This window comes from Microplitis mediator, chromosome 11 (genome assembly GCF_029852145.1).
Source record: "Microplitis mediator isolate UGA2020A chromosome 11, iyMicMedi2.1, whole genome shotgun sequence".
NCBI classification, from domain to species: domain Eukaryota; kingdom Metazoa; phylum Arthropoda; class Insecta; order Hymenoptera; family Braconidae; genus Microplitis; species Microplitis mediator.
In genome coordinates this window covers 8003131-8014151 of record NC_079979.1, presented here as the reverse complement: position 1 = coordinate 8014151, position 11021 = coordinate 8003131, and positions in this window count along the sequence as shown.

Below are 11021 nucleotides of genomic sequence, written 5' to 3'. Positions count from 1 at the left end.
ATTTAATTAAAGACATAATTTTCATTGGATATTTATATTTGTAATTGATAATTTACATTAATTTGATAGGTCAATTCTAGTAATATCAAAAAGTAAAATGAATTTAATTGAAAAAAAAAAGATTTTAATTAAAATTGGAATGTATTTAATTATTAGTTTTTGTTTTTAACCTCAATAAATGAAAACTCAATACGTTTCCACGTAGATAAAATTTATTGTAACAAAATTTGAAAAAGTTTGACATGCCAAAGTTCTGAATAAAAAAATAAATTAAATTAATTCAACACAAATTAAAATTTTAAAGGCCAGTTTTTCAAACCGAGTTTATTTTTATCCGGATTTCAATTAATATTGGTAGAATATCTACATTAAGGGCCAGTTTTTCAAACCGAGTTTATTTTTATCTGGTTTTTGATTATCATTGCTGGTATATCTATATATTATTAATATATAGATATACTAGCAATATTAATTAAAACCCGGATAAAAATAAACTCGGTTTGAAAAACTGGCCCTAATAGCATGTAGATATACCAGCAATATCAATTTAAACTAGGATTAAAAATAAACTCGGTTTGAAAAACTGGCCCTACGTTAAACTTTGTTTTAACGTTTATGATTTTAATAGTAACAAATATAGTGGATAAAGCACTTTATGTGGAAAAATTTTATGCGAGGTGAGAACATTTTTAAAACCTTACTCTGAAAACCTATACTTACTCCAATTTTTTGCTTCTATTTTAAAGCACCTAAATTAGCGATTTCTTAACTTTTTTACAATAAGGGAAAAACGTAGGAAAATATGTTTTGGAAATTATGTTTTAAAAAAATTCTCATCTGGCTAAAAATCCATCCACCTAAAAATCTAAATCAACAATATTTTTTACAATCTACGGGCATGTTTGGCCGAACTGAGTCCTAAGTGAACTTAGTACGATTTAGTCTTTTAGTAAGGGCCAGTTTTTTAAACCGAGTTTATTTTAATTCAGGTTTTAATTAACATTGCTAGCATACTTCTATACATTGATAATATAGATATACCAGCAATAATAACGTCAACCCAGATTAAAAATTAACCCGGTTTAAAAAACTGGCCCTAATCGCATATATACTATCTTCTATCTCTACCCTTAATATTAGTAAACAACACTTCTATTCCACAAACCACGGAATGGTTAGCAGGCTAAATTCAGGAATCGAATTTCCAATTCCGCGTTCCGCATACCAACACATGTAGTATAGTTTAGTAAATACAGTGAACTTGCTCACATATTCAACAATTATTGGTCATTTTACCGAGAAGAATTTGAAGCTAACCTTATAGCACAAAGTCTCGGGCCCTGCTTATCACACAATGTTGTAGAATCTTTTTTGTTAACAATTTTACTCTCTACAAATTACTATCAGTAAAATTTTTTCAAATTCCGCATTATTTTCTATTTATTTTCATTTTAATTTTAAGCTCTAAAATAAGTGGTTCTGATCGATTTCAAGAGCTCGACATTAAAATGGAAATAACTAGAAAACGATGCAGAATTTGAAAAAACTTTACTGATAATAATTTGTAGAGAATAAATTTGTCAACACAAAAGATTCTACAACATCTTGTAATAAGTCTGATAGTTTTACCGGTAAAGTAAAAAGATCTCCAACTTTACTTCGAGCTCCAATAACTTTTGAACAGATGGATTTATCGAATAATGAGGTGAGACCTTTTTTGTAGAGCGTTCAATTTCCTACAAAAATATATATTAGTCTATTCGATCTATTGATTTGTTTAATGAGTTAACAATACTTGAAGCCAATAAAAATTTTTTTCCCGTGTTATTTAAATGGGAAAATCGAATTGTTCAATTAGCTAGGTCTGTAATCGACATAGAATTTTTTTTCTTGGCCAAAATTTTTTTTCTTGTGTTGAACTATGATTCTTTCCACATGCACTTAAAAAAAAAATATTGTTGCTCTGAAATGACGCACCCTAATATATATATTATAAAATATAAAGTTGGGCGCCATATAACGAAAACTGTTTTTAAATCCGCGACGAAGACGCGAACAAACCCAGTCAACCGTATGCGGTCACCCACGTGTGTTTAATAAAGTTGTAAATATAAATCTCAAAAATAAAAATGACAAAAATAATTTATCAGGGAAAAAACTTACGAGGAATGATCCGAGCGAGCTGCTTGCAACGAGGCGGATATACAATCGAATTTAATTTTAAAAATAGAGAATAAGTGAAAGTAAATATGTAGGAAATGAATAATAATTAATAATCAATGAGAAAATAAATTAAAAGCAGTAGGAAAAAGACCCAGGAAAATAAATATTAAATTTTCCCTAAGAACTATTGGTTTACACCTATTTAATTTTATATAAAACTATCAAAACTTTACATATAATGGCTGTGTCACAAATATAAATAACTAAGAATTGGCTGAACGTCGGCTCGTATTGGGTTCTGGGAAAACGAGAGTTCTTGATGGTAAGATAAGTTGGAGTAGCTGCGTAGTGAAACAATAGGATAATTAGCCCGGACACAGGCACGGCATAAATAAGAAGAAAGTAAACACCATGATTGAATAACAGACTCAAACCCACCGTATTTATCACCCCACCTCAGTTTTATTTATTTTTATCCAAACAACAAGGTGCGCGAATCGGCAGTACAATTACCACAGCGGGATCGCGTATTTACTACCAGTTTTGCATACAATCTATCATACTAGCCGGCGCTCCGGTCATTCAGCACACATGTCCTCACATACGATGACGTACAATCAGACCCGCGGATTACTTCGCTTGCACACAACAACTAACTTAACTTATGATACGATGGCCATTGGTCATGCGGATAATGCCTTAATATTAAGAAAGGGAAAAACAAAAAAAAATATTTAATATTGTTAATTGAAAATTAATAATTAGGAGTTACTCGCGGTGACAGCACCCCTACAAAATTAATACATCCAATAGATACGGTGCAAGCCGGTCGCGATGATAGATGTCAAAAAAAAAAGAAAATTTCCGATACTCGGACGATCGACCCTAACCGCACACCCACATACTCCAACAAATTTTATGCGGCAAAAAAAAATAACAAATTCTGAACTCTGAGACTCGCGGCAAGCAATTTATAATAATTGAATATTCTCTTGTCGACAATATCGGTACACACACGAATTCGAATACCCTTGACGAATTCCTTTGGTAATATGCCTGCAGAGAAAAGAAAAAAAAATAATAATAATCAAGGTTTCTATCCGCAGTTACGACTAAAAAAAAAAACTAGTGACTATTTTTGGTGATAATTCGTTATACATAATCCGCTCAAATCTGTTACACGCGGTAACTGTAAAGAAAAATATTCACGCTCACGTGACGGCTCACCCAAAAACTAACAAATGATTGGTTCGAATTCAGTACACAATAATCAACGTAAACATTTTACTCTCAGTAACTTGAAAGAAAATTATGCACCATCACGTGGCGATCGCGCGACACTCGTGGACTCTGGCGTGACAAGAATAATAAAAAAATATTATTGGAGTACTCATAAAAATAATACAAAACTGAAACAATAAAAATAATAATAATAATCTCGATGATCACAACCAAAAAAAATATAAACTCCACGATCACAACTACTGGGTAGTAGGTCAACCGATGAGCACAATGCAAACTTCCACTCACCCGATGCTTTTGTCGCCGCGAAGATGTTGTGGTCTTGTCCAGCTCTCGATGATCCTCGAGGTGATGATCGCACAGATCCTCCCGGCCTGCGGCAACTACCTGGCCTCAAAAGCAAATGCGAAGCACACACGGTTTGATGGATGACACACAAAAAAAATATTTGCCTTCGCGGCAGTTGAATGATAATTCAATATTTCTTGTTTTACAACAATATATTGCCTTCTCGGCACTAGAATTAATCAGTAATGATCGTTTGATTGATAAAATAAGTGCAAAAACAATCTGATGCAATTCACGGCAAACTATTACTTCCGACACACGTGTTTACAGCAACAGGCTTCCACCAAAGATATCCGCACCACCTCCGGCATCGTGGATCTCACTCTCCGCTCCCCACTCCGTTGTCCAGTTAAGCCGCTGTCTCAGAGATGGCGCCAGTGATACCATAATTTGTTCAATGCTGAACCTTCGAGTCCATAGTTCGGACTTATGGCGCGTGTGCACTCGCGTTTGAAATTTAACAGTGTATTGATGCTTGAAAGCTGGCCGTCGTCACTGGTTTGCTGCTGGTTTATAACTTGTGGCTGTTCTTGGCTGGATCGCAGCTGTCCCATTCTATGATCGCGGTCCTATTCCGGTAGAGTGAGTGGAAGTTTCTCCAGCTTCTTAATACTAATCCTTAATTACTAACTTAAATTAACAATAATTAATCTCCACCTACCAGAGCCTTCAAGATCGTTGTTGGAAGCCGGTTACCAGTCGCGTTACATTACGTTTAGCTTCACATCACTCCCGTGTGCCTCGCAGGTGCCTAATTATTATTATTATCCACCTACTAAAAAATAAGAGACAAACAAAAAAAACGATGGACTGAATTTTATGTGAACGCGTGGGATTCGCCGAGGACTGGACAATTCCAGATGTCATGATATATATATTGTGACGTTACATTGCCGAGGAGATGGGGTTTGAGGTTGGAGTACGTGGGAGTCTGTGTACTAGAGAGAGATAACGTGAGTATGTGTGGTGAGTTGAGTGTAGTAGAGAATGAGTTGAGGATATGGGGTATAAATGTGTACGGTTAGTTAAGTGAGTGATAGAGTACGTGTACGGTATGGGGTATGTTTTGGAGTGTCTGTGTGATGGAGCGTGGATTTAACGGGGGAGGTCTAGCTGTGTCGCGGATAGTGGCCAAGATAACGTGCCTCCCGACCAGTGATGACGACTAGGTCTAGGCTTAGCCCTCGGGATTGACGTGGTGATCACGGAGGTGCTACTGAGATGTCGCCGCCCCTTCGTGGTGATACCCGGAGTTAGCTGGGGTACGTGTACGGTTATTAGGGGGTTGGCAGGCCTCGTTTGCGATGCTCGAGGAAGCCAACAATTCGCTAACTTCGGATATCACGGGAAGGCCCGTGAGTCCACGGCTTGTATGCTTGTGAAGAAAAGAATGGGTGGAGAAGCGAAAATGTGTGATTAAAAGAGATGGAGTGGAGTAAGTGAGTTAGAGTGGGAGATTATCGTGGGTCAGTTGTGTGACTACCGGTGAGTAAGTAAGTTGAGACTTGGCATCGCTCAGGTACGAGCTGACCCAGTAGTCGAGTTTGGAGTTTTAGAGTAAGCGGTAGTGAGTCGGAGAGTCGCCATAGGGGATCTCGACCGCCACCTTAGACTTTTCGTCGTTTTGGAGCCTGTAGCCCTGTGTATGGTGCTCTTGGAGCCGTCTGTCGCATTAATTAATCGTCGCAGATTACCGCATTATTGATTTATATTTTATTTTGTAGTGGATCTAGTAGTGTATTAAGTCTGTGATTCGTCGTCGTCGAGAGGTTCCCGATGTCTTGCCCAGGTATTTATTTGCGTGATATACCGAGAGTACTGGACCGCAGGTCTTTTGGACCCTCCGCGTCACTCTCGTGTTATCTTAATTGTATTTTATTTAGTTTTGTTTTGTTACCTTACGTCTTTTCAATTGGTTAATTAATCGGCTTCTTTCGCATTGAAAGAACCGCAACCCTCTCTCCACAACCTAGCATACTGAGCGCACCAGGACATGCCGCTACCACCGGTCGTGTCTTTTATCTCCAGAGGGTATAGTTTTTAGGTTTTAATTTACGTGTACGTTTAGACCGGTTGCCGATACCGGGAAAATAAAATTCGGCTGGCGCCCATCAGGATCTGGAGGAGATGAAAGGGGTGATTGGTGGGCGAAGTGTAACGTAGCCCGGTTTTGTGTAATTTAAGTAGTAGTTACTAGGGTATTCTCCCCGCCGCTATTGTTCTCGAACAATAGCGTCTGGGGCCCTCGTCCCCCTCGGGTGGAGGGGGACTGGGCCAGACGCTATCGCTCGGAAAAGCGTGCGTGGGAGAATACCCCAGTGACTTTTATGTTAATTTTGTTAATTTTGTTAGTTGTTAGTTTTTTTAGTAGTTTTTTTATATTTTAATTTTTATATTTTTATTATTTTGTAGAACTTTCAAAATTGACGTTGCTATTTTAATATTTTTTTGTAGTTTATATCATAAATTTTTATATGTTACTGAATTATCGGAGTCAAAATGATAATTTTGATAGGATGATGTTTGGGCGTTGGTTGAAGTACTGAGGTTGTTCATTGAAACATACACTGGTGTCGATGGTCGTTTAGGTTGAAGATATCCGTTGGATGAGTCATTATTGGTACTATGAACGTTAGAAAGTGGCAGCAGATAACTTGTATTTGGTACACATCTTTCTTTGATGAATTTTTTAACACGAATCGTGATGTTGAATGCACAATCAAAATTTCGATGAGGATTTGTATAACGTTTAAGAGTATGAAGAAAACACATCCCACTTTTAGGTGGTAGTAGGTCTGATGAAGTACCGCCAATATCTGATTCGATATTAATAATTTCCCGATTAAGTAAACTTGTGAGAAAGTTAGTAGAGTAAAAACCCACAGTATAAATTTTATTTGATAGTTTCACTAGTTGTCTGATATTATTGTACACACACTCTCTTTCTGTATCACCATCAAACCACTCGATTCCATGTTGCGTCAATGTAAGATTATTATTTGCTGATCGCCAAGTTTTAGTTAGATCTTCATAATTTTCTGATGGCTTAATAATCCAATGAGCAATAAATGAGGCTTCTCGAATAGACACAGCACAAATTTCTTTAGGTATAAATGTACCTTTGTTACCCCAAAAACCTTGTATTGTAATGACGATATCCATGACTCACAAGTTATAAAAGATGGCAGCGGACGGTTAACAATGAAATGACACAATAGACCTACGAATGGCTGCTACTGCAGCAATGGCGACTGCGGTGACAAAAAAATTAACTATCGAAGCAATGTAAACTGATATTTGAATAATAATAATAACAATATATTGAAAAATTATTATTAAACAAGTAGTTCACATGAAAATGTAGAAATACTGAATAAAAAAACTTGTTTCAATAGATGCTATTGTATATAAAAACTTTCTCACAGTTAAAAATTTAATTTGTAATAAAATAGAAATATTTAAACTTTGATGTTAAACATATTGATCGTGGTAGTACCAACTATGATAACTTGAAGTTTTATAAATTTTTTTTATTCGAATGTTGTAAAAGTTGGAGTTCTCACTTCAAACTGTTGACTTGTGTATGAATTTTCGCTATTTGATTCTGATCCCCAGCGAAATTTCAAAGTAGGTATAATTGTCAAAGCTTCCCGTGATAATTCAAAAACGTAAAGAGTAAGAAGCTCACCAAAGAAATCATAAAAATTCAGAGTACTGATATTTTGAGTATCTAGTTTTGTGACACTTGTGGTGTATAAAGGTTTGAAATTATCCGTCATATAACAAGCTATTGTTTTAGGCTCTGGCAGCCTATCCATGTCGTGTTTCATTATATTTTTCCAGGTGCCCCCAGCAACAGCGTCCACAATAGCACTTTTATATTTATCAGTTGGTACTTTATTTAAACTGTCTATTTTTAGAGAAACCCAACTGCTTATATGTTTTAACTGTCTAATAGTAATAAACATCATATAAATTTTAGCGTTATTATTTTTACTAGATATTAGAACTGATTGAGTATCATAACTCGTGGTAAATGAAACTGTAATATTTTCACTAATTTTTAGAGGTTCAAGTTTTGGACGTTGAGAAGGCGCGATTAAACTGTTAGTATGATAAAAATAATTTAAAATAATGTCTAAACTATCACACAATGTTTTCCATTCACCGATACTTAACGTGATAACTGACCGTGGAGAGGTAGCAACTAGTTGTACAACTAGATGAAATTCTTTTGTCTGTGGTTGCCACTCGTAGCCAACGCCCAAAGTCTTGGTATAAGACTTATTCAACGGGTAAAATACTGAGAGCACAAGTTCTTTATTTAAAGTAGCCATGTTGACGCTTCAGACGGTCGATTATAACTAATTCAAATGGGGCCCGATCAGTGACTTTTATTATTTGAAGTATATTTCTGTTACAAAATGGAAGGGATGAATTAATTTAAATAATAGTGGAGGGGGTAAACGTTGTTTATAAAAAATCAATAACAGGTAAGTAAGACGAAAATTATTCTTCACTGTTAAAATAAAACATGGCGTCACACACGGCAGTAATAAAGGGCAAGTATAAATTTTTTTCAATTATTCTTGAAAACAAAAAAACGATACAAAAAATAATTTTCATGTGTTTTTATGTATAATTTTTAAGAAGAAGAAGAAGCACAAAAGATTGACACCGATTTGGTGCTATTGAAAAAGAAAAAACCATTTGATGTGGATATAACCGTTAAGCTGAGTGGTAATTATACAGAGACAAAAGAAATTAAAAGTGAAGAATTAAAAGTTAATATAATTCTTGAAAACGAAAAAAATTACGATTTGGAAAAAATTGTCAATTATCTGGTTAGTGTGTTGAAGAAGACTTTCTTAGAAGTCGAAGTACCACCACCATCAAAACGTCGCCGTAGAAACGCATTTGTATTACAATGGAATAACTAATAATAGAAGAAGTATATAAGTGGCTGATCTAGTTTTTTTAAAATTTTCATTTTCTAGTATACAAATAATAGAGCGTGGGACCATTATAGGGTGTGTGCTTCAGATGTCTTTAAAAAAAATATTAAAAAAAGACGGAGTCGAAAGATTCGACACAGTGCAGTTTTTGGTGCATCGAAGTGAACATCGACCCGTAATACACTCTGTGAAATTACAGTACTCTACTAGTATTTCATATTTACCTAATCTTAATTCTAACGAAGATATACCGTTTCCAAAAACCGAGAATACTTCATTTACGAAAACCGAGAATAATTTAGTGGCGTTTATCCGGGGTGTTGATGATTACGTTTCTCTTTATAGAAATAAGTATATAATTGAACGTGATATTGATCTTTTAGTAGAGTTAAAACACTTTTCGCTAAGATATTCTTCCCGTATTACAGAGACACCACCAAAACTCAATAGTTTAGTTTGGCAAACAATAATTAATCGTGGTTTATATAGTGGAGATAAATCAACAATAAATTTCTTGTTACGTTGCATGAAATTCGATAATCAGTCGTTGTTTTATCGCATCCCAACTACGCGTTTACCTGTGTATACACTCGAACCATTAACTTTTAGTGAATTAAATTTGTGCAAGTGGCGCTCTGACGATATAATTATTGCAGTACGTGAATTTAAAGTTTATTGGATAGATGTACGCAACCAGAGTACCAATGCAACGCCTAACCAGGATACAGAAGGCGATCATCAGTGCTGAGAAGGATATAGCACTGTCTATCGAAGAATATTTCCATTGTAACTTTGAAGGCGATTTAGTAAGGAGTAGTCAAGATGATATTACAATGGAGATTGAGGACATCAACAAGGCGTACTCGGAGTATTTTGATGATGAAATGGAAATTGCTCAAGACGTCAAAACGCTCACATGTGAGCAATATGAGAAGCGTAAGTTTTTAAAAAGTGCTTTTTAATTATTTTAAAATTATTTTTGAATTTTAGATTAAATTATTATTATTACAATTTTTCAGTATTCATCGAACCTAAAAAGTCGACGAAAGCTGTTGCAGTAGTTAAACCGCAAAGGGTTCAAACGGTGCCTTTGGTAAAAATTGACCTAGGCCAACCACCAGATATCGACAACTGGTACGAGGACGACACGGAAAGCGTTGGAACCGAATATACGCTTATGACAGAAGACGAAGAAGAGCTACCACTGATCAACAGCGATGATGATAACGGCGATGATGATGATGATGATGATGATGATGATGATAATAATTATCATGCAGATGATGATGATGATTATATACAGTTATCAGGAGTAAGACCACTGAGCCCGAGATCTCGAGAAGCATGGAGGAACGCATCGCCATCCAGCGCAAGGCAGTTTCTTCGGCTGAGAAGGAACGGCTGGGTACCTGGGACATGGGACAGTACACCTGAACTTTCTCCTGAAGTAAGGATACCACCCTCAGGCGTAGTTAGACGAGGCGAATCACAAGGCGGGTCACCTGACTTGCGTACACCGGACTCACCTGATTTGTTTGCATCTCAGGAATTTGCATTTGAATCACCGGTTTCACATCGCAGTGAATGGTTTGAAACGCCGGCTTCACATCATGATGAGTGGATCGAAACACGTCGTTCACCCAATTCTACCAGACGCTGTAAGTTTCATGAATTTACAATAAAAATATATGTATAGTTCAAAAAACTAATCAATTTTTTTTTTTGTTTTTGGTTACAGCGGGCCTTTCACGTCGCCGATTGTTCATTTCAAGCGCTACGTCGGAAAGCGAGAACGCTGATGATAATTAAATGAATGAAAATTTAAAAATTAAAAACAAATATTATGTAAATATTTTTTGTAACTTTACACAAGTATTTTTTGGATAAAAAATAAAATTACAAAATAATTCAAATTTTTATAATTATTTTTATCAATTTTTTATTTTTGCGCATGTAGTAATTTTATTGCCCTCCGATAATACAGGAACCTTCTTAACACGAAAAAAAATTTAAAAAAATTAGTATTTGAAATTATAACTCGGAACCCAGGGTGTCAATATGAGAATTATATCATTCCAAATAATAAATTTTATAATACGTGTCGTCAATTCTCTAAATATCAGTTACGATTTTTAAAGCTCAAATAGTAATTTTTTCTTGCATAAATAATAAATTTTAAGAAATCAAAAACTAATATAAAAAGATAATTAAAGATTTAAAATGGGATAGGTCGTAAAACTATAAATAAAATCAAAGTTTTTTTGTTTTGTTTTGTTTGTATTTTACATAATAATTATAATACCATTTTGTTTT